The 25,595-nt window shown below is 41.9% G+C and overlaps 1 pseudogene; it reads right to left on the bottom strand.

Annotated features, from left to right (window-relative positions):
* Positions 1–21,794, bottom strand: part of LOC135549903 (atrial natriuretic peptide receptor 1-like) — a 128,390-nt pseudogene extending 106,596 nt beyond the window's left edge.
* Positions 21,795–25,595: the final 3,801 nt, after the last annotated feature.

The raw sequence follows: 25,595 nt of genomic DNA, 5'->3' as shown, positions 1-25,595 counted from the left end.
CCTACAGTAGCAGCCAATATGTGGTGTTGAATTTAGGACTACATTCAATGAGACTTGTGAAAAAAACATGCAAGCCTTGACATTAACCTGTTTATCCATTTGTCCTTTAGACAAGGAGGTGACTGAAAATGTTTGTGTTGTTTGACGCAAGAAACCCCTTTACAAAATAAAATGCATTATTATTCCCATACCATTATTAGAGAATCAGACAAATTATGCAACCTTCTGCCTATTGGCTACTTAGATTATTTAAGCCTGTCTAAAATACAACACTGCCCGTTAAAAAAAAAATCTCTTTACCTGACTCACTTTTCAAAGATGGCTAGTGCCCTGACGTTGCCCTCTTTGGGTACAGCAAGTCCCATCCCCCTCTCCCTGTCTCCAACACCCAAGCTGCTGTGGTCAGAGAGAGGTCGTAAATTCCTGGAGGAGATTATCTCCTCATGGTCACAGTATAGAGAGAGAGTAGAGGTCCGAACAACATTTATGTTCCGGAGAAGGTATAAAAGATCGGTGAATATTCCAGCTATGGACTGGTCCGTTTGGTACAATTTTGTGAAACACATGGGAGACAATACGGCCACATTACCATAACGGTGTTTATATAATAGCCTCAGTTATGAGGTATACATCTTATTGTTGTATAAGATGAATGAGTGAGGATGATACTGTTTGTAAAATTGTTTAATGTGATTTTTGACTGTTTAATGAAGGAAACTCCAATTCCCTTTTGAGTTTAACTAAATCAGAGGACCGCCCATGAGCACAGTTATGGTCGGGCATCCTGGAACAGGCCCTTTTCTGCAATTCCGAATATAACCCCCACCTTGAGAATTTCTCAACAGACCATGTTGCTCTCAATTACGGGAGGACAAAGGTTGCAGACCAGCTTACCTCGATAACGAGAGGGCCAAGGTTTGAAACCAGACTGCTGAATCTTTTAACCATCCCACGTGGTTAAACTCTTAGACTATCGATACTGACAGAATAAGAACAAGTCTTTGATATTAATTACTAGTCTGCAGCTAGGATTTCAGTATCATTGAACACGAAGACCGACAACCGCCGAAACATCTATCCATAACGACATGAATGAATGTCACTCTGAACTATCCAATCTAACCAGGACAGAGAGGGCGGACAAACTCTCCAACAGAAACAAACTTTTCAACAGAGACCCCGACGACACACTGAGCGTAAATATATACAGTGCCTTGCGAAAGTATTCGGCCCCCTTGAACTTTGAGACCTTTTGCCACATTTCAGGCTTCAAACATAAAGATATAAAACTGTATTTTTTTGTGAAGAATCAACAACAAGTGGGACACAATCATGAAGTGGAACAACATTTATTGGATATTTCAAACTTTTTTAACAAATCAAAAACTGAAAAATTGGGCGTGCAAAATTATTCAGCCCCTTTACTTTCAGTGCAGCAAACTCTCTCCAGAAGTTCAGTGAGGATCTCTGAATGATCCAAAGTTGACCTAAATGACTAATGATGATAAATACAATCCAGCTGTGTGTAATCAAGTCTCCGTATAAATGCACCTGCACCGTGATAGTCTCAGAGGTCTGTTAAAAGCGCAGAGAGCATCATGAAGAACAAGGAACACACCAGGCAGGTCCGAGATACTGTTGTGAAGAAGTTTAAAGCCGGATTTGGATACAAAAAGATTTCCCAAGCTTTAAACATCCCAAGGAGCACTATGCAAGCGATAATATTGAAAATGGAAGGAGTATCAGACCTCTGCAAATCTACCAAGACCTGGCCGTCCCTCTAAACTTTCAGCTCATACAAGGAGAAGACTGATCAGAGATGCAGCCAAGAGGCCCATGATCACTCTGGATGAACTGCAGAGATCTACAGATGAGGTGGGAGACTCTGTCCATAGGACAACAATCAGTCGTATATTGCACAAATCTGGCCTTTATGGAAGAGTGGCAAGAAGAAAGCCATTTCTTAAAGATATCCATAAAAAGTGTTGTTTAAAGTTTGCCACAAGCCACCTGGAAGACACACCAAACATGTGGAAGAAGGTGCTCTGGTCAGTTGAAACCAAAATTGAACTTTTTGGCAACAATGCAAAACGTTATGTTTGGCGTAAAAGCAACACAGCTCATCACCCTGAACACACCATCCCCCACTGCCAAACATGGTGGTGGCAGCATCATGTTTTGCTTTTCTTCAGCAGGGACAAGGAAGATGGTTAAAATTGATGGGAAGATGGATGAGCCAAATACAGGACCATTCTGGAAGAAAACCTGATGGAGTCTGCAAAAGACCTGAAACTGGGACGGAGATTTGTCTTCAAACAAGACAATGATCCAAAACATAAAGCAAAATCTACAATGGAATGGTTCAAAAATAAACATATCCAGGTGTTAGAATGGCCAAGTCAAAGTCCAGACCTGAATCCAATCGAGAATCTGTGGAAAGAACTGAAAACTGCTGTTCACAAATGCTCTCCATCCAACCTCACTGAGCTCGAGCTGTTTTGCAAGGAGGAATGGGAAAAACTTTCAGTCTCTCGATGTGCAAAACTGATAGAGACATACCCCAAGCGACTTACAGATGTAATCGCAGCAATCGCTACAAACTATTAATCGCTACAAACTATTAACTTAAGGGGCTGAATAATTTTGCACACCCAATTTTTCAGTTTTTGATTTGTTAAAAAAGTTTGAAATATCCAATAAATGTCGTTCCACTTCATGATTGTGTCCCACTTGTGTCCCACAAAAAATACAGTTTTATATCTTTATGTTTGAAGCCTGAAATGTGGCAAAAGGTCGCAAAGTTCAAAGGGGCCAATACTTTCGCAAGGCACTGTATATTGATTGCAGTTGTTCCCGAATGAGTGAGAGTTCATGTGCAAAGGATTAGCATTTCAATTGTTATAATTATCAACTGTGTGTTGTCTTCTCATTCGACCCCCACTTCCCTTTTGTACACCAAGCCGCAATGCCGGTTTATCCCACTAGGGAAACTCCGTTATCATTTCCTTGTAACTATCTACTGTTTGTTAATGCATTTCTGTGAATTACTTAGTTAGTAAATAAATTATTTTAAGACAATTGATGTATGGATGACTCATAGTGAAGACTGAGTTTGTGCAGATAACCAACAATTTACGACGTTTGGAATGAGACTAACGTGCGGTAAAGAAGAATTCATTAACCAGAAGACTATTGATCAGATATGAAAATATCTGAAAAAGTTACATTACGAAAATTATAACTTTGTAATCTGAATATTTTCCTTGGTGCCCCGACTTCCTAGTTAATTACAGTTACATGATTAATCAGTTTAATCACGTAATAACAATTACATAGAGCCATTTGCTAAAGATTAATCTTCAGTTTAATGATAGTAAAGACACGACACTAGAAATGCACACGTTTAGTACCCTTGTAGGAAGCAATCACTCCCCCATTGCTGACTACAAATTATCTACAACTGGGCTAATAACTCACTAACGAGCAAAGGATATGAACAAATGTGCACACGTGGCCGCTAATATTGCGTTGATTCAATCACAATTCCCACAGTAAAGGGAAACGATATGTGTTAACTAACGGGGAAAACTCTAGAAAGTTGAGTGAAATTCAATCTCGTGCTTCTCTGTGTAGGCTGATATTACTTTTGAGTGGGCACGTGTGCAGCTTAGAGGGAATATTGACCACAACGTTACTTTTGTACCTGCCGGCGTGGCAGCAGTAACACAGGGCTTGGTCGGTAGGGGTGTCCTTGTATCATCGCGCACCAGCGACTCCTGTGGCAGGCCGGGCGCAGTGTGCGCTAACCAAGGTGGCCAGGTGCACGGTGTTTTATCTATAACTGGGTACCACGAAATAACAATTGGCTACCACGAAATTGGGGAGAAAAAGGGGTCAAATTCAAAAAAATAAATCAGGTGTGTTGTCCTTGTCATGTCTGCTTTTTTAAACTTACATTGCTCAAAACCACTTTTTGTTGATAACTCGGCGAAACATGGTCGAACTGGGCTCTTTTTTTAAAGGGAGGTTGTCCTCCGCATTAGGGACATGCTGACTTCAGTGCACCATTCTAGCTTCTGTGTTATCTGAGAAAATGGGCATGTTACTTTCGCCCTGTGTTACTTTCATCCAGGCTCTCCCTTACGCATCAAGCATACACACAGTTTAACCAATTCACCCAACCCCCATTATATTTCTATATCTATTATACCGTGAGGGAAACTCAATATCCCCCTCTCCATGGGGTCAACTGCGCTTCACTGATGACTTCACATACTAGGTCAATCTCTATGATAATTATCCGAGATCAGTTCTCCTAACGAGCCGCTTAACAATCAACTAAAGAAGAGCAAATTACTGTTGAGCCCATAGGAGCAAAATATGAAAAAGGCATACGGGTTTGAAGGGGACTCTAATGGCTTTGTTCTGTGTAACACACTTCTATCATTTCTGAGGCTAAGACAGAGGATAAAGTGAAGTCTCATTATCATTGGTGAAATCATCCCAGAATTAAAACATTGCATGGAAAAAATATCAATTAGTTGATATCTGGTTGGAGAACATCTCACTCAGCACGTTACGTCAATAGACGTCAAATTATGGGTGATGTCAGGTCAGTCCGTCATGGCCGCTATTTCGCCCAAAAATAGTCAGTTCGTTTTGGTCTAAATTTGACCAAAGATCAGTCTTACCGCTTGCTTGCTGTACTCATTGTAAACATGAAATCCACAAATAATAATAATGTATTGCATATCCTATATTGATAAAATGATGGTGGCTTAATGGAAATATCCACAAAATATTCAGAAAATATGTTTGTTTTTTCCAACAAATGTACCTTGTCAAGTTGTAAAATGTTCTGACACAGGAAGAATATGACTGAAAACAGCCTGTAATCTTATGGGTGCACAATTTAAGAAATTAATTCATACCAATTTGAATTAGATATTTTAACAACCATTTGCTTCTGTGACAACTTTACTGCGCAAGTGTTAGAGGGACAAAATACTTTGAACCATTCGCGCCATTTGCTCCTCTCAAGACCACACAAAAGCCACACAGCACACTTACGACTTTCAAAAGGTGGAGGACAGGTGAGAGTGGGGACTGTAAGTACACATTTTTGTCAGAATAATTTTCTAAACATTTGGTAATCTGTCCAAGTCGAAACAATTATTTTATGTAGACCTTTCTCAAGAATGCAGATGCAAGCTAACTAGCTAGCTAATGTTACAACACAAACAGAAGTGGATTGCTAAATATCTTTGGCTAGCTACAAGGAGGGAAAGCATAGCTAACTGATCTGCTAACTTGCGGTTAACTGGGTTAACTAAGCTAGCTACAGTGGGGAGAATTTGATAACCTGCAAAATCGGCGGTGTTTCCTACTTACAAAGCATGTAGAGGTCTGTCATTTTTTTAATCACATTGTATGATTTTTAAGTAAGTAATTTGCATTTTATTGCATGACATAAGTATTTGATCACCTACCAACCAGTAAGAATTCCAGCTCTCACAGACCTGTTACGTTTTCTTTGAGAAGCCTTCCTATTCTCCACTCATTACCTGTATTAACTACACCTGTTTGAACTTGTTACCTGTATAAAATACACCTGTCCACACACTCAAAGACTCCAACCTCTGCACAATGGCCAAGACCAGAGAGCTGTGTAAGGACATCAGGGATAAAATTGTAGACCTACACAAGGCTGGGATGGGCTACAGGACAATAGGCAAGCAGCTTGGTGAGAAGGCAACAACTGTTGGCACAATTATTAGAAAATGGAAGAAGTTCAAGATGACGGTCAATGACCCTCGGTCTGGGACTCCATGCAAGATCTCACCCCGTGGGGCATCAATGATCACGAGGAAGGTGAGGGATCAGCCCAGAACTACACGGCAGGACTTGGTCAATGACCTGAAGAGAGCTGGGACCACAGTCTCAAAGAAAACCATTAGTAACACACTACACCATCATGGATTAAAATCCTGCAGCGCACGCAAGGTCCCCCTGCTCAAGCCAGCGCATGTCCAGGCCCATCTGAAGTTTGCGAATGACCATCTGGATGATCCAGAGGAGGAATGGCAGAAGGTCATGTGATCTGATGAGACAAAAATAGAGCTTTTTGGTCTAAACTCCACTCGTCGTGTTTGGAGAAAGATGAAGGATGAGTACAACCCCATGAACACCATCCCAACCGTGAAGCATGGAGGTGGAAACAACATTCTTTGGGGATGCTTTTCTGCAAAGGGGACAGGATGACTGCACTGCGTATTGAGTATTGAGGGGAGGATGGATGGGGCTATGCATCGCGAGATCTTGGCCAACCACCTCCTTCCCTCAGTAAGAGCATTGAAGATGGGTCGTGGCCGGGTCTTCCAGCATGACAACGACCCGAAACAAACAGCCAGGGCAACTAAGGAGTGGCTCCATAATAATCATCTCAAGGTCCTGGAAAGGCCTAGCCAGTCTCCAGACCTGAACCCAATAGAAAATGTTTGGAGGGAGCTGAAAGTCCGTATTGCCCAGCGACAGCCCGAAAAGTGGAGGATCTGTAGAAGGTCTGTATGGAGGAGTGGGCCAAAATCCCTGCTGCAGTGTGTGCAATCCTGGTCAAGAACTACAGGAAACGTATGATATCTGTAATTGCAAACAAAGTTTTCTGTACCAAATATTAAGTTCTGCTTTTCTGATGTATCAAATACTTATGTCATGCAATAAAATGCAAAATAATTACTTAAAAATCATACAAATGTGATTTTCTGGATTTTTGTTTTAGATTCCGTCTCTCACAGTTGAAGTGTACCTATGATAAAGATTACAGACCTCTACATGCTTTGTAAGTAGGAAAACCTGCAAAAATCGGCAGTGTGTCAAATACTTGTTCCACTGTATCTAACTAGCTATCATAGTTTGTGAGAGGGGGGCATTAATAAGCTACTAAGAAGGAGAGATGAGGAAAATGAGTTGGCCAAATGTACTGTAGCTACCTAGTTACTGCTGGTGATTTACAGGTCATTGGTGTGTGTGTAGATCGCTAACATTATCAAAACCAAAAATAATCGCAGGGGTTTACATTAACGTTAGCTACTCTGGGTAATGTTACCTGCAGTCAGATGGTAAGTTACCTAGCTAGTAAATAAGGTGGGAAAGCATAACTTGGTCATTCCTACAATGTGGTGTCATTTGGAAGTCAACGCTTTTAAAATTATTTTTAGATATATTTAAAATATATAGTCAGAAAGTTTACATGCACTTAGGTTGGAGTCATTAAAACTTGTTTTTCAACAACTCCACTAGTTTCTTGTTAACAAACTAGAGTTTTGGCAAGTCGTTTAGGACATCAACTTTGTGCATGACACAAGTAATATTTCCAACAATTGTTTACAGACAGATTATTTCACTTAGAATTCACTGTATCACAATTCCAGTGGGTCAGAAGTTTACATACACTAAGTTGACTGTGCCTTTAAACAGTTTGGAAAAAATCCAGAAAATTATGTCATTGCTTTAGAAGCTTCTGATTGACATCATAATTGACATCATTTGAGTCAATTGGAGGGGTACCTGTGGATGTATTTCATGGCCTACCCCCAAACACAGAATAAATCAGCCAAGACCTCAGATAAAACTGTGTAGACCTCCACAAGTCTGGTTCATCCTTGGGAGCAATTTCGAAATGCCTGAAGGTACCACGTCCATCTGTACAAACAATAGTACGCAAGTATAAACACCACTGGACCACGCAAGCCGTCATACCACTATGGAAGGAGACGTGTTCTGTCTCCTAGAGATGAACGTACTTTGTTGCGAAAAGTGCAAATCAATCCCAGAACAACAGCAAAGGACCTTGTGAAGATGCTGGAGGAAACAGGTACAAAAGCATCTATATCCACAGTAAAACCAGTCCTATATCAACATAACCTGAATGGCCGCTCAGCAAGGAAGAAGCCACTGCTCCAAAATCGCCATTAAAAAAGCCAGACTACGGTTTGCAACTGCACATGGGGACAAAGATCATACTTTTTGGAGAAATGTCCTCTTGTCTAATGAAACAAAAACAGAACTGTTTGGCCATAATGACCATTGTTATGTTTGGAGGAAAAAGGGGGAGGCTTGCAAGCTGAGGAACACCATCCCAACCATGAAGCATGCGGGTGGAAGCATCATGTTGTGGGAGTGCTTTGCTGCAAGAGGGGCTGGTGCACTTCACAAAATATATGGCATCATGATGTAGGAAAATTATGTGGATATATTGAAGCAACATCTCAAGATATCAGTCAGGAAGTTAAAGCTTGGTCGCAAATGGGTCTTCCAAATGGACAATGACCCCAAGCATACTTCCAAAGTTGTGGCAAAATGACTTAAGCACAACAACGTCAAGGTATTGGAGTGGCCATTGCAAAGCCCTGACCTCAATCCTATGGAAAATTTGTGGGCAGAACTGAAAAGGCGTGCGCGAGCAAGGAGGACTACAAACCTGATTCAGTTACACCAGCTCTGTCGTCAGGAGGAATGGGCCAAAATTCACCCAACTTATTGTGGGACGCTTGTGGAATGCTAACCGAAATGTTTGACCCAAGTTAAACAATTTAAAGACAATGCCACCAAATACTAATTGAGTGTATCTAAACTTCTGACCCACTGTGACATACCAGAAACTTTGAGAAAAAAACATTTCTCGGATTTGTGCCTGGTCTCCACTAGTTACCACAGCCACAAAGTCAAAACCCTGCCTATTTCTAGAATGTATTTTCTTAAATGTTGATTCTAACCCTAACCACATTGCTAACCTTAAAATATGACCCAAAAAAACACTTTCGTTTTCATGAATATTTATGATATAGCCAACTTTGACTTTGTGGCTGTGATAACTAGTGGAAATCGTTGTGCCTGTTGTTCACACGCATATCTGGATTCTCATTGGCTAGAATAGTCCCATCTGATCTCCTCCAGACTGCCTTCCATTTTTGAAGACATTTCTTTAATTGAAAAGTGGCCACTATAGTATCTGGTCAATATAATTAATAAATTGTGGCATAAATCAACCTTTCCTAAAAAAATCCATCCTATACCTGACAAAACAACCAGGTGTATATGGACAAAAACAATACCAACTGCCACAAGTTATTCCCTAACCTGAAACAACCTATGCCGTAATGCCAAATGTAAAGCTTCAAAGAAAGGTTCATTATTCTAAACAAATTCTGCCAAATTAAATGGTTCTGCTGGATGTGGCTGTGAAGCGGCTAAAGTAAATTAGACGTGGTGAGAGACTTAAGACTGAGGAGCTGGGAGACTTAATTACTGGAGGACTTGCTAATCCATTTCTCACACACATATTCTGTCTCCATCTCTCTCCTCTTTTCCTTATTATCATTCATCATTTATACTCGGTCGTCGCTCTCCTCTTTCTTTTGCGTCGCTCTCTCATTTCTCTCTCACTCTCTCATTTCTCTCTCGCTCTCTTTTTTTCCCACTTTCCCACTCTTGCTCTTTCTCTCCCTTGCTCACATGGTCTCCATCTTGTCGATGATGTACAGTTCCTTCAGAACGTTTTCACACCTTCTCCACATTTTGTTGTGTCACAGCCAGAATTTAAAATGTATTATATTGAGAATGTGTGTCACTGGACTACACACAATACCCCATAATGTCAAAGGGGAATTATGTTTTTGGAAATGTTTACAAATTATTTACAAATGAAAAGCTGAAATATCTTGAATCAATTAGTATTCAACCTCTTTACCACAGCAAGCTTATATAAGTTCAGGAGTAAAAATGTGCTTAACAAGTCACATAAGTTGCATGGACTCACTCTGTGTGCAATAATAGTTTTTAACATGACTTTTGAATGACTACCTCAGCTCTGTAACCCACACACAATTATCTGCAGGGTCCCTCAGTCGAGCAGTGAATTTCAAACACAGATTCAACCACAAAGCCAGGGAGGTTTTCCAATGCTTCATAAAGAAAGGCATTTATTGGTAGATGGGGTAAAATACATTTTAAAAATGACAGACTATCCCTTTAAGCATGGTGAAGTTATTAATTACACTTTGAATGTTGTATCAATGCACCTAGTCACTGCAAAGATACAGGCGTCCTTCCAAAGACAAAGGAAACCACTCAGGTATTTCATGATGAGGCCAATGGTGACTTTAAAACAGATAGTTTTCTCCTATCGCAGCCATTAAACTCTGAGGATGGATCAACAACATTGTAATTACTCCACAATACTAACCTAAATGACCGAATGAAAAGATATATAAATATTCCAAAACATGCATCCTGTTTGCAATAAGGCATTAAATTAAAACTGCAAAAAATTTGGCAATGAAATTAACTTTATGTCCTGAATACAAAGCGTTATGTTTGGGGCAAATCCAACACAACAGAGTAACACTCTTCATATTTTCAAGCATAGTGGTGGCTGCATCAGGTTATGGGTATGCTTGTCATCACCAAGAACTGGGAGTTTTTTTAAAGATAAAATATCTGCCAGAGAATATTAGCAGGTTGACTAAGCTCTCTGACATTATGTTCAAATGTTTAGCTCGGAGTAACATATTTCCATTCCGTCTAACCCATTTTTCTTGTGTCGAGGAAGTACATATGGCAGAGTTGGCTTTTATGTGGTGAAAGAAAAGCAGCAGCAGGCCCATCTTGTTTACACACTACGTCCAGCACGTCCATGACGAGCGACGGCGGGCCTTGCATACGGCAAACAGCAGCAATTACAGCCTCTCCTGTCTTGGCACACGGCACGTAGGCCTCGCATCTCCAGCGGCAACAGATGGCCCCCTTTATTATAGCCCACTGAATCCAGGGGAGCGTTTGCCATGCTAACCGGACCAGCAATCTTTCGACCAGCGTCATGTTCAACCGTATCAGCTGTAATAAATCAGATAGGGTCAGACCCTTTGCTCCTCTGTGATTTTTCCCTTGTGTGTGTGTGTGTGTGTGTGTGTTGTGCCATTAACCGAGGCATCGACCCCGGAGCCGCGCCTCAGTGGTTTTTCAGCCAAAGAACATGCCACGTCTGTTGCGTAGCCGCGCCGGTGTCCAGGTGCATCGTGCTGTCTGAGTGTTAGGCCTAAACACTGACCCCCCTCAGGTGGATTCCTCTTCAGTTGTCTTTCACATCTGGCTCAATTGGAGGGGGTGTTAGATTCAGGGTGCGTTCAGCAATGTCCGGTCAACTGTACTTCATACCCGTACTGACCGCCATGGACCATCTAAGGTGGATATCTGTCAAACCTGGATCGTTTGAAAGGAGTTGCTTGTTTTTTATTTTTAACAGGTGTTTTCTTCCAAAATGAAGAGAGAAAAAAAGGCGACCTAGTTTGCCAATAGGAAAAGATGTTAGATTCCCAGCTGGTGTGAAAGTAATTCTCTCCAATTCAGAGAAGTGGAACGATATCGTATCATTTTGCCCCAGCGCACAAGGCATCAGTTTACCTTCTCAGTTGATGTGACAACCAATGATCAACCTCTGTTCAAGCATATCATTTGAAATGATGACAGGGAGCGTGTTCACTCAAAAACTCTAATCCATTCTATTGACAAACAGTCAGTGCTGACTTAAACTGTTGTCGATAGTGGCAAATAAAACATTTCACAGTAGCAGTTGCATAGATAAAACTGAACATAGCCTAATGAATGGGAATAGTTGCTTTATTTTACATGATTTAATGTGCGTGACAAAACTTCTAGGGACGCCCTTGCTTGCACAACCAATTTCTAGTTTGAAGTGAATCAAATCCAGGCAAGTTGAAAAAAAGTGAATAAATGCTTGCAAATAATCTCTACAGTTCAGCAACCTAACAATGTAACAACAATTAAAGCAAACATGAGTTTGTGTGTTCAATTTGTAACCATGTCCCCAGAGTTAAAATGTAAAAGAATTCCCCCTGGGGTACAATTCACTGTAGATACTCTAAGAATGCAGAGTCCTGTCAACATATCCCACCTAGAGTGTGACGAGGTAAGGCTCTGCCATATTGCTCCTGTAGAAACTGGTCAGTTTTTTTTTCTATATCCTCGTATTTAGAAAAAGACAAGCAATTTAAAACAATTGAGGTGAGGGTCAAAATAGATAAGATTTTTATTAATTGGAGTCCAAAGTTAACCTCGTACAACTTTCTGGAAGTCTTGCGAGTTTACATTCAGTTTAACTACACGGATTCAGCAGTAATCAGTCTGGTAAAGGCTAGTCCAAAGTTACTCTGCTGAAGCATGCAAATGTCAGTTCTTGAAGTCCTGGCTTGTACATTTTTTATGGCAATTCCAGTTAGATGTTTAGGTAAAAAGCAAACCTTTGATTTGATTTTTGTGTATCTGGGAGTATTGAACATCCACACATTCAATTTAGCCTGTCAGATGCACATGCATAGACAAAGTGACATGTTTTCAAACATATGGTTATTGTGTGTGTATTTGAGAGAGAGAGAGACAGAGAGAGAGAGACAGAGACAGAGACAGAGACAGAGACAGAGAGGGACTGTGTGCTTCTGTATGTTTGAGAGCATGTGAAAGAGAGGGAGTAAAGAGTGGTGGTCACACTGACAGTTCCACTGTGCGCCCAATGAAAATATACGACACGGGAGGGCAGGTGACAGCTCCTGTCATGCCCACACGTTCCTGCGCAGATGCTGCCTGTCGCCATGGAAACTATCTCCTCGGCTCAGACATGATTGAGGATCCTCCTCTCCGTCAAACTTTCATCATGCCACATCGGGAGTAGGAAAGAAAATGGAGCATCTATCCAAATACCTTGACAATGCCAGTGCCTCATAATCCCTCCTCAGTGAAGGGTAAACTCACAAATCCAGCTAAAATGCGGTTTAGACGTAGTGAGCTTTACAAAGCAGCTCTGTGCTTTCATTCACACTAAATGTGGATTTCTCTCGTTCCTTCTGTTTTGGCTCTCTTGGTATTTTTCTTTCTTTCTCAGAGACACCCCTCACTGGCCAAGACTCCACCATCTCTTTCTGTCTTTACTTCTCTCACTCGTGTCTGTTTCCAACTAATTGTTTTGTAACTTTCTTTGCATCTACACAGGGCAAGTAATATTTATGCAAGTAAGGTACTACAATTGGTTGAAATTTGAACAGGAGGATAAACAGCCAGAACTTAATCGTTTGGAATGCGATCAAAAAAATGACTTTGCATATTTCTCTGGGAGTAAGTTAAACCAAACTGTTCTCATTGCCCCTCGGGTTGTTCGACAAGCTGCCACATTCTGGCACACTCAGTCTTCCCTTCTGGTGAGATCTATGACTCTCTGGCAAATTAATGTTCTGATCCAAATACTCTTTATCAGCATGACTGTGAAAGACGCAATGCTACCGGGGAAATTAGAAGTAATAATGGAACAGTATTACAAAAGCTCTCCCAGCTAGCACATTTAGTTTCTTGGAAGCTGTGGGAACGTATGCTTTTGGTTTCACATTGGTTGTGGGAACGAAGCCATGCATTTCCTGACCGGTAAACTGAACATTTTTTTAAAGGTTCTGAGAATAGAAGTGAAAATGTTGCCTGTAATGGGGAACTTTCATTTTTAGTTGCAGGGAGGTTCTGAGAGAGTTTGAGAGATTTTCCTGGGAGGTTTTATTAACACTAACAATGGAAATTATAGGTTATTTGGAGGTTTTTGAATAACTTTCTAAAAATGAAATGTTCAATTAAAGTTAAGACTTTTAATAACACTGCTAGCTCATTGTTGTACCAATCACAGATAGGACACATGGAAATTAATTACCTTAGTCGTTAGGCCTAAACATGCAAACACATTTTTTTTTTTTATTGTGACATGGCATCAGTGAGATTTGAACCTATAATCTTCTGTTCTCTATCCATGGAATGAGTCCACTGTGCCACCAGAATGGAGCTAGCATTCCATATGTTTTTTACACATTCAAAGCTGTTAATTTTAGTATATTCAAACAGACCCCATTCAAAGGAACAAAGCATTGATTAAGATCAGGTGTGGCCAATCAGTGGGTGCCACCAACACACCTGAACACATAAAACAAGAGAGGATAATAAGAGTTTTGTTGATGCTGAGAATGGCGTGTATATTTTTAAATAACATTCTTAGAACGTTCTCTGAACGTTAAAAGTTGTGGTTTTTATGGAAAGTTCTTAATGTTCTCAGAACAATTTGAGAACATGACGACCCAATTATCATAGAAATGCAAGTTATAGATCTTTCATTCTCAATGAAAGTAAGTCTAATAAGTGGTAGATCTGTTTTATGTGCACTATTTCTATACTTCCCGTTCTTAAGTGTCTTTTCAGCTTCTTAACAGCTTCTACCCCCAAGCCATTAGACTCCTGAACAGCTCATCAAATGGCTACCTGGACTATTTGCATTGACCCCCCCTCACCCCCCATTTTTACGCTGCTGCTACTCTGTTTATTATCTATACATAGTCACTTTACTTCTACCTACATGTACATTTTCTTATTTTTTTATATATTTTTTTACTTCAGTTTATTTGAGTAAATAACACTTTTTTCTTAAAACTGCATTGTTGGTTAAGGGCTTTTAGTAAGCATTTCACAGTAAGGTCTACTGTTGTATTCAGCACATGTGACAAATACAATTTGATTTCATGATTTTTACTTTCGGTTTTGCACACCAGCTTCAAAACAGCTCAAAATACAATATTTGTGATTATGGAAAATATACTGCATTTCACAGCAGTTTAGATGGTACAATGATTCTCTACACAATAACTCCTTGTTTTGTCAGATAAACTGAAATTATTCAAATTTTAGCTATCAGGAAACGGTGGAGAGATTTCTGCATAGTGCATTTTTAAATACAATCCTGAAGAAACGTTATGCTAAAGTACTGAAATTCCCCCAGAAGAACATTGTTTCTTAATGTTCTCTGAACTATTTGAAAACATTCCCAATGTCAAATCAGTTAGAAAACATTCAGAAAACTGTTTTCCTTCTCTCACTCTATCCCCTTCTCTTGCCTTCCAGTCTAACAAACCGACACTATCCCCAGCTTTGATTTAATAAATGCTGCTGGGGGGGTAAACAAGAAGGATGAGACAGCCACAGCACCACTAAGTAATCCCACACTGGAAGTCTCCATGCTGTTTGAATTAGGGGCGCTCTCTGCCTCCACTCCAACCCAAAGAGCCAGAGAAACCAGGCTTATATTTATGCCTTTGAAATGGGACTGCTGGCTCCGATATAGATCTCTGCTTGCAAATCACTTCATCAAATGACGTTGTTACAGAGCTCCCCCCCAACGCCTCTCCCCCAAAACCCAAACCCCTTTTACCACCAGCCTTAAATCATTCCAGAGACCCTGGGGCTTGGACAGGCTATAACCGAAAAAATACAAGAGGAAAACACTTGGATATTGTACGGATCCCTGGGTAATTGAAAGAATAATTCATTTTAAAACGGTGTGTTCTGACCATTTAAGAGTGGTTCCCATTGGTTTCCTAATCTTGTGAAGCGGTGGTTGTTGAAGGGAGGCAGAGGGGGCACTGATGGTCCTGTATTATTTTTGACCAACCACGAAAACTTCAGGCTCCTGGTGAGGGAGAGGGAGTGCAGTGAAGACCATGTGAGAACGGAGCATCCCTCACAATGGACTGGGGTAGAGCTGAAGAGCCAGCCATCCCGCTTCTCTCTCTCCTACCCATCACCACTCCTCCCCTGCTGGGTCAGCTTAGCCTGCCAATTGATTCCCCGGTTGCTCGGTGAGACAAACGGCTGTGTGACAGTCAATAAACTCAGATGGCGATCATATGGGGCCGGTACCAGAAATAGCCCTACAAAACTTTAGAGAAGAAACAAATCTGGACGAATTAGGTTTCACAGGAAATAGCTTGGTGTCAGAAATGTCTCGAGCCGTTTGCCTTATAAAGTCAAAGAGGGGTCACTGGATTGACCTCTTGCTTAAGTTTGGGACTTTTAATTAGAAATGTTGTCGTACCCATGTGGGAACTGGGGGAGTGGGCTGAGGCCGGGCACAGCGCGAGGTGGTTCCTGACAGGGCAGTTATACCACCAACATTCTACCATTCAAGTTCATGTAATGTCCTCGTTCAGAAACCATGAGCCACACTATCAAAATTCCACATTTACAGCTATGCAGCAAGCCAAATAAATTGAAAGAAGCCATGTTAAAATGAATACCATCTGCTAATAATAATCAAATGGCTTATGATCAATTTGAAGAAGTCAAAAGTAAAATCTATAGAAAACGATGAGTTCTGATCATTCAATGTGCTTTCATGTACCTTCTTCAGTGTGTCCTGAGGCTAAGAACACAAAGTACTGGCAACAGAAATGCATATGTCTACTTGAAGGAAACAAAGACTTTCTCCATTACAATCCAACTGGAACCAATCAAGTGTTCCCATTCACACATTGTTGGATTTTACAGCCAACTAGATACAGTTTTATGTGGATTAATTCCAAAATAAAGAATTCAGTAGTGTGAAAAAATGCTAATGAAATGCTGTAGGTCTTAGAAGGTAAAACAAGCTCCCTCTTCCGTTCCCATTTGCCCTTTGTACATGTCCCTCTTCCGTTCACATTTGCCCTTTGTACATCTCCCTCTTCCGTTCACATTTGCCCTTTGTACATGTCCCTCTTCCGTTCACATTTTGCCCTTTGTACAAGAGTTATTTTGCCTGGACATGACAGCGTTGTCTCAGGTCAACTTCACGCTCAAACAGCACACCAACTGAAGGGCTCCAGAACATGTTTATTTTCCTCCTCTCTCTCTAGGTGGCCTCCTCCAGTATGTCTTGGACTCTCTCTTGGGGGAAGACCCAGTCTGACAACACATTTCAACATCTGAACTAGCCAATTATCGAATTAAAGCCGAATTAAAGCCACATCGAATTAAAGTTCACAGTACTCGCAAACTTCATATTGGATATATTGATTGCTTGGTGGTGGTTCAGTTAAGGGTGCTAGCCAGGGAGCACTTATAACTGCAATATGTAACTTTTTGGGTGATCTAAACAAAATCACATAGAAATGTGAATTATAGATCTGTCATTCTCATTGAAAGCAAGTCCAAGAAGTGGTAGATTTTGTCTATGTACGCTATTTCTATGCTTCCCATTCTAAAGTTGAGTTTTTGTGTCTTTTACTTTCAGTTTTGTACACCAGCTTCAAACAGCTGAAATAACAGTATTTTTGGTTATGGAAAATATATTTCACAGCGGTTTAGATGGTAGTGATTCTCTACACTATACTTGCGCACATAAAATTAAAATTAGGCAAACTATTTGAATTTTAAAAACCAGGAAATGTCGGCGCAATTTTGGCATAGTGCACCTTTAATTAGTTACATATTTGAAATAACAATGAAGCACTCAAGTACATAATAAGGTTATCTCTATGCCAAGTGGAGTTGCCTCTGCTGACGTTGGCCTTAACTTTCCATTGCTATTTGGTGGGGAGGTGCCCAACTTAGTGTGTGTGTGTGTGTGTGTGTGTGTGTGTGAGAGAGTTTTCAGGAACATGTTCTGTCAGCATTTCCTGGACGCATTTCCTCTACTTCTCTCCTAAACTTTAGTGCCTGTGTGGCCTGGCTGCAGCAAGGTGATGCCAGCGAGGCATCCTCACACCTGCAGACACAGTGCCAGACGCAGCATCTCTTAAATGTGAAGACGTGGTGAGATGTCGTTTCAGAATGTGCACACAGGGTGTTCTCCTGCTGCCATATGGATAGGACAACTGCCACACATGGAGCTAAAGCAGAGGAGTGGACTAGTTATGATTCATATTTGACCTAGATAGTTTGTGTGTATGCATTGATTGGTAGGCTACGTGTGCCGTTTAAAAAAAAAGTGTAGTTTTTTCCATGAGCTGTTCTTGTCTATTAATGTTCTGTATTATGTCATGTTTCATGTGGACCCAGGATGAGTAGGTGCTGCTTTTGCAACAGCTAATGATGATCCTAATAAAATACCTAAAATACCATCCATAGCCCAGCAAAGCAGGGAGTACTATTCTACTTCCTTTCAACACTATTGTACTTCAACACTTGCCGTCTCTCTGACAGCAGGACTACGTCGTCTAACTATTTGCACTCTATCTGTAGATCTTTATTTATCTTTCACCATCCTGTTTCGTCCATTATATCTTTGACAGACCCATCACTTTGCTTGTGCACATGCTCTCTTTTTCACTCTAACTCCCTCTCCACTCTACATTTTTTTTTACCTGCCAGGATTCATTGTCCCCCACAATGAAATCGGGGAGGGGACTGTGGATTTGTCTCCGTCCGTTAGTCACACGCGACATCTCTCACAGCACTGGCCCAATTTTTAACGATACTTGGGTGAATGAGATGCCACAGAGATCGTTCGTGGAGGACGAGATGTTTACTGTTGCTTTGTTTTAAGTCCAATTTCTCTAAAATAGTTGTTCCCTTGGTGGAATTTAAAAGTGGAGAGTGAAAAATGTGTTGTGTTTGTTGTCTTCGTTGTATACATTGTCATGCTGTCTGTTAAATGTGTGTTAACAGAGGTCTGTTTTCTCTCCCTCACTGTGTTGCGTGTTAATTGTCGTTGTGGCAAGTTGACAGCATTTTGAATACTCGATCTGCCAGGGCAATGCATTAATTAGGCTTTTGGTTACATTTTCCATCTAGGTCCATCTGTTTGACTCACTAGGTCAACAAAACATAAGCTCAAATAATATCCTTCCATCTATTGGACTTAAACTGTGCATGTGCAAGTAGGCCTAATTCTGGTAATTGGGACGTCATGTGTCGACATAATTAGTAAGTTTACAGGTCAATTCAAAATAATTAAAAGAGTGGTTGGAAATGAAAACAGCATACACATGGGGGTCTTAAAATAAGGACCAACTGGGAATGACTGCTCGCTACAGCTTCATGAAATAACGGAATTAAAATACCATTACTGCCAAAAGCAATCATTCAGGCCACTTATTTTCACACATGAAACATATGGCTTTAATGTGGGGTCATAAAACTTTGACCAAATCTACTGCTAGCTGAGTTTGTGACTGATTGAGAGCTATTTTCTCATGTCTTTGGCATGAGAAAACCTTGTCAACATGTACGTACGTGTCTGTAAGCAATTGTACAAACAAACCAAAAACATTTCATATCAAGATGAGAACAAGGAACAGTCACCCAGATAATGGCAGAGGGTGTCCAGAAGACTTTAGGTAGAAAAAGGATAAAGGTCAGATGGACAGATGAGACATGGAGCTCACCTCGGGCACTCTGGCTGATGACACTGATGAGGTTATCATACTGGACCGGTCCATTCTGCTCATTGAAGACCTTGTCTGCTGTGGTGATGTTGTCCAGCTGCAGCTGCGTGTACAACCCCTCGGCCGTAAAGTAGTACGGCCGGTCGTCGTTCTTGTTGTCGCTGAACATGAGCATGGCGTGTCTGTGCCAGCCAAAATGCCGATGCAGGCGCACCCCAAATTCGCCCAGCTTCTTGTGCGTGGGGCCCGTGTTGGTGATGGACGTGTACAAGTGGAAGCCGATGGCCGCTGCCCCGGCCGTCACCATAGGAACGTCCCAGTGGGTAGTGAAGCGGCCCACGGGAGACGAAGCATAGTCGCAGCCAGGGCCGATGAAGGCCCATGGGTCGTAGGAGAACTTAAAGTCCACGGCCACCAATGGCGCCACTGAGTCGGAGCAGACGCCGTCCTTGTTTTCGCTGCTGTCGTAGACTATTCGAAGGCGGTGGCCCGGTAGCAGGGTGGGGTCGTCATTGACTCGCTCCAGAGCCCTCATCAGAGCGGGCCCCACGCGAGGCCAGGCCCACGGGTATTCAGTGTTGCTCAAAGGTAGAATAGCAGCCAGTGTCACATTCTGGGGTTCCGAAAGTCCATTGAAGGCCAGCTCGAGCGGTTCGGTCCTGAGGAGCGGGAAAACCAGAAACAGCAGAGGAACCCCCAGTTGTCCCTGCCACCACCAGGTTCTCGTCCTCTGCATTGCTGGGTTGGACTCGGGCATCACCATCAACCACAGAGGGGCTGGCAGGAACAAACACAGTGCATGAGGTGGCCTGTGAATAATGATTTATAACATGACACCAACCCAACTCCCAGAGGCATGTGGCCTTTATTTTTGAATGATTCAGTTAAATTCTGTAGCAGGATTTTGAATAACCACTAGATAAGACTACCAAAGTAGTGTTGAATTTATTCTATGTGAAATATCATGGAATTTGGATGGATGGCGATTGACAGAATAAGCATTTAAAAAAAGGTGGTGGTGGGGGATAAGGGAAGCATCATGGTATTAACAGGTTCTAATCTACTTATTTGGTGTGTGTGGATAAGACACATGATATGATAAAGTCTAGCATTTGACTGCTTTGTTAGGGAGGATGGCTAGACCTGCCACTGTATACTTAACTTTAAATAGCTTATATAGCAATTGCCTAACAGTCAGTTTCTTACTTGAGACACCAAAAAATGTAGTATAACCCCGTAGCCAACCTGACTAGTTAACAATATTCACTACAATGACATTGCGTGTGTGAAGCCAAAACTAACCCAGCTGTCAGTGCGTGCTCATCTTTGCAGCCAAATAAGCTAGCTACTCGAACTGTTAATATCAGATAGCCTATTGTAGGGATCATCAACTAGATTCAGACGATGTTTTCTTGAGAAGATGGTCACGGGGTTCGAACTTAATTACAAATCATTTGTAGACTGCAAATTGACCGCAAGAAGCCCAAACAGATATAAAAGTTGACTAAAACAAGCATTTCAAACCGTGCTTACATTTGTATAAGATCACATCTCTATTGTGCGTGCGTACTTCGGAAGAGATTTCCAAAATTAAAATCACTAAGAACAGATTTGCTGGTGTTTTTACAGTATTTTATGTCCCCCCTCTTCCCCACAAAAAAATTTCGGGGGGCCAAATAAAATCACCAGTGGGATGGCAGTTGGGGAACCCTGGACTATTGCGTGAAACTTTCCATGAATGGCCTATATTGAATTAAAATTACATTTTACCTTAATGTCGATGGTTATTTCTCGCCATGTTTTGTATCTCTTCCACAAGTGGCACAGATGTTCTCAGTTGATTGTCTCCCGGCTGTCCTGTCAATGGAAGATGCGAGGCTGTAAAGACATTGCGCCTCGCGCGATAAATATTTTGTTGCGCACCACTCCTACTAGAGTGCAAATCCCTGATCTCCTGACTCTTCCCTTCAGTTTAGTTTGAACAGGAGATTTGAACTGTTGTTTTCTTTAATTGCCTACTTTAACGCAGAAACCCGTATATTAAAACAAGAGCTCTCTATGTATGCCAGGAGTGTCTATGAACTAGGCTATAGGCTAAGCTAAATTGGCAACACTAGGCCTATAGGAAAATTATCTCAGCTCTGGCTGGTATTTGGGATCATAAATAACACAAAAGTTAGGTTAAAATCTGTAGTAGGCAACTGAATTATTGCATAATGTATATCACTTTTGTTGTTTTGAAGAATGAAAAAAAACGGCTAATTACTTCAATCTGTAGCCGCAGCTTCTTAGCCTAAATTCCAACACATGTTTTGCTGGTGCTGTGAAGACAGCGATTTTACTCGTCTCTTGTTTATTCCATTAATGCTCAAAGTTAAAATAGCAACTAAACATCCAAAGTTCTCGAAGCCGACCGATAAACCGAAGTGTCATTCTTAACGTTGCGTGCGGTGGTTTCCTCTCTGCGCACATCGCCAACATTCAGCTCATACAGCAACACACAAGGATCTATCGCTCTGATGAATAAGCGCTGGGGAGCTCCGGGCACAAGGGTAACCAGTCTGTGTGCGCTGCAGTGTGATAGGCTATATTTGCTTTTGTGCACAGGGCTGGGAAGGGTGAGGCATATACCATTACATTACCATGTGTCATCAATAACAAGAGATGTGCGCCTAAGGGATGGATGGGGAGCTGTGTCATTGCAGGGACATTTATGCCAAAACATGTTGTTTGATTGTGTGCATAAGGAACGTATGCATTGTCAGTGTTCTCAAATGCATGTACTGTAATAGTTAGAATATCAGTGCTGGTGGTCTGATTTCCAGATAAATGCTTAATTGGGTGAGCTTGTTCGATGATCATCTGAAACCTTTGTTCTTCAAACTGAGTAAGCAAGCTGAGATAGACATTTGGCAAAAAAAATACACTAAGGTTAACTGTGATTGCATACGGTAATCCAGTCACTCCTATTATGACTGGATAGCGATGTAGGTTAATGTTCGTGACTTCTGCTAAAGGAGAGCAACAATGTATTTAACAATTGCCTACTATTGACTGTCGCTAAACTAGATATTGAAGAATTTCTGCCCATCGCACGCTCCGCTTCCTTTTCATTCTAAAACATACTATTTTTTGTAAAAGTCCATTAAGCTTTTATTGCCACTTAGTCCTTCTCCCCTCAATAGTCTTCACTGCACTTTAATTTCACCTTGCCCAACCTCGTGTCTTGCATCACTTGCAAGCGTGTTCTGCTCGCTTAACTTCCAGCTCAATAGAGGGAAAACAAGCGCTCGCTTGCTTCCCGGACGCCGGGAAGCGGAAGAACGTGTGTATGCAAAGTGCCAAGCGGAGGTGAAGCTTCCCGAGTCATGGCCACTCGTAAATCATCCGCGGGACGCATGCTGCCTTTACTTCCAACAGAGGAGGAGTTCATTCACCATGCTCCTCTTACCCCGGCATGTGTTTTTTCTTGGCTAATGTACAACCTTCCTCCACTACTGTCCACCCACCTAACCCATTCTCTCCCCTCTCGTTCCCTCATCTTTCTGCCCAAGCCGCACTCCAAAAGGCTGCAGGATACAGTTTACAAAACAGGATGTGGCACAGTTGTGCACTCCCTTTCTCCCTGTGCCTTTTCCTGGATATTATCACCGACCTCCGGACAGACCCCCCCCCCTCACTCACTCACTCACACTCACAAACACACACACACACACACACACACACACACACACTTCCACCCCCTCCCTCTTCTCTTCCACTAGGCCCCGTGCACTCAGGTTATTGGTCATCACACTGCTCTGACAATTAAACACATGCTTCCCTCTTCCCTACCCACACTATTAACTGGTGGAAGACAGAATACCTCCGGATAAAATTGCATGAGATCAGTAGTCTCTTATGTAGCTATCTTACACATGAACGTACAGATATAAGACTAGAAAACCTCCACAATTCCTTCATGTGGTGTTTTGCTTTCCTCCAGCTCTTGATGACTCTTTCCCTGCACTCTCACTAGCATTTTCTGCCCAGCGAGTTGCATGTGATGATGCCTAACCTCTGTGTTCTTTTCCCCTTCTCTCTGGTCTCTGTCCCTTTGAACCTGCTGGATCACACTGTTCCAAACTGCTAATGGTCTCACTGAGTAAAATAGAGAGCCAAACATCGCTGTGGTGACAGATATTGAGGTGTGTGTGTGGACGCGCACACACATTTGCGGGTCTGTGTGGGAGTGGGAGAGTGCCTTGATCTTACTACAGAAAACTAGTTACCACTTGCCTCCATGGTTCTGACATGATGCAGCTTCACTAATGATGGTTTGCATCACCGTGTGTGTTTGCCTGTGAGTGTGTGAGTAAGCTACAGTCTAGTAAAAAGCATCACCCCCCCCCAAAAAAAATGTTTTGTATAGAGTAATCTGTATTGAAACATTTTTAAAGTTGGACACTATGCCCCCAACAATTGGATAATCCTAACCAACGTGTACATGACCAAAAGTATGTGGATAGCTGCCCGTCGAACATCTCAATCCAAAATCATGGTCATTAATATGGAGTTAGTCCCCCTTTGCTGCTATAACAGCCTCCACTCTTTTGAGAAGGCTTTCCACTAGATGTCTGAACATTGCTGTGGGGACTTGTTTCCATTCAGCCACAAGAACATTAGTGAGGCCAGGCACTGATGTTGAGTGATTACGCCTGGCTCACAGTCGGTGTCCCAATTCATCCCAAAAGTGTTCCATGGGGTTAAGGTCAGGGCCCTGCAGGCCAGTCAAGTTCCTCCACACCAATCTCGACAAACCATTTCTGTGTTGACCTCGCTTTTTGCACGCGGGCATTGTCCGGAAATGGGTCTTCCCCAAACTGTTGCCACAAAGTTGGAAGCACAGAATCGTCTAGAATGTCATTGTATGCTGTTAAGATTTCCCTTCACTGGAACTAAGGGGTCTAGCCCGAACCATGAAAAACATCCCCAGTCGAATATTCCTCCTCCACCAAACTTTACAGTTAGAACTGTGCATTAGGGCAGGTAGCATTCTTCTGGCATCCGCCAAATCCAGATTTGTCCATCAATCCAGAGAACGCGTTTCCACTGCTCCAGAGTCCAAGCTTTACGCCACTCCAGCCAATGCTTGGCATTGCGCATGGTGATTTTAGGCTTGTGTGCAGCTGCTTAGCCATGGAAACACATTTCATGAAGCTCCCAACAGTTCTTGTGCTGACTTTGCTTCGAGAGGCAATTTGGCACTTAGTAATTATTTAACTAGGCAAGTCAGTTAAGAACAAATTCTTATTTACAATGACGGGGTTGGGGCTGGGGCTGGGATTTAAAATAAAAATATAGCACAAAACACACATGACATGAGACACCGCAACACTACATAAAGAGAGACCTAAGACAACAACATAGCATGGCAGCAACACACGACAACACAGCATGGTAGCAACATGACATGGCAGCAGCACAACGTGGTAGCAGCACAAAACATGGTACAAACATTATTGGGCACAGACAACAGCACAAAGGCAAGAATGTAGAGACAACAATATATCATGCAAAGCAGCCACAACAGTCTGTAAGAGTGTTCATGATTGAGTCTTGAATGAAGCGATTGAGATAAAACTGTCCAGTTTGAGTGTTTTTGCAGCTTGTTCCAGTCACTACTGCAACGGGGTGGCAGGGTAGCCTAGTGGTTAGAGCATTGGACTAGTTGCAGGTTCAAATCCCCGAGCTGACAAAGTACATCTGTCGTTCTGCCCCTGAACAAGGCAGTTAACCCACTGTTCCTAGGCCATCATTGAAAATAAGAATTTGTTCTTAACTGCCTAGTTAAATAAAGGTAAAATAAAAATAAAAACTAGCTCCAGCAAACTAAAGAGGTGCGACCCAGACATGTGTGTGCTCTGGGGACCTTTAACAGAATGTGACTGGCAGAACGGGTGTTGTATGTGGAGGATGAGTACTGCAGTAGATATCTCAGATAGGGGGGGAGTGAAGCCTAACAGGGTTTTATAAATAAGCATCAACCAGTGGCTCTTGACCAGAGGAGCATAGAGTGCAGTGATGTGTCCTATTAGGAGCATTGGTGGCAAATCTGATGGCCGAATGGTAAAGAACATCTAGCCACTCGAGAGCACCCTTACCTGCCAATATAAATTGCATCTCCATAATAGCATGGGTTGGATGGTCATCTGAATCAGGGTTAGTTTGGCAGCTGGGGTGAAAGAGGAGTGATTCCAATAGAGGAAACCAAGTCTAGATTTAACCTTAGCCTGCAACTTTGATATGTGCTGAGAGAAGGACAGTGTACCGTCTAGCCATAATCCCAAGTACTTGTATGAGCTGACTACCTCAAGC

This window comes from Oncorhynchus masou, chromosome 12, assembly GCF_036934945.1.
Source record: "Oncorhynchus masou masou isolate Uvic2021 chromosome 12, UVic_Omas_1.1, whole genome shotgun sequence".
Taxonomy (NCBI): Eukaryota; Metazoa; Chordata; class Actinopteri; order Salmoniformes; family Salmonidae; genus Oncorhynchus; species Oncorhynchus masou.
The sequence above is the reverse complement of the archived record's forward strand: the minus strand, read 5'-3'. Positions and strand labels throughout refer to the sequence as shown.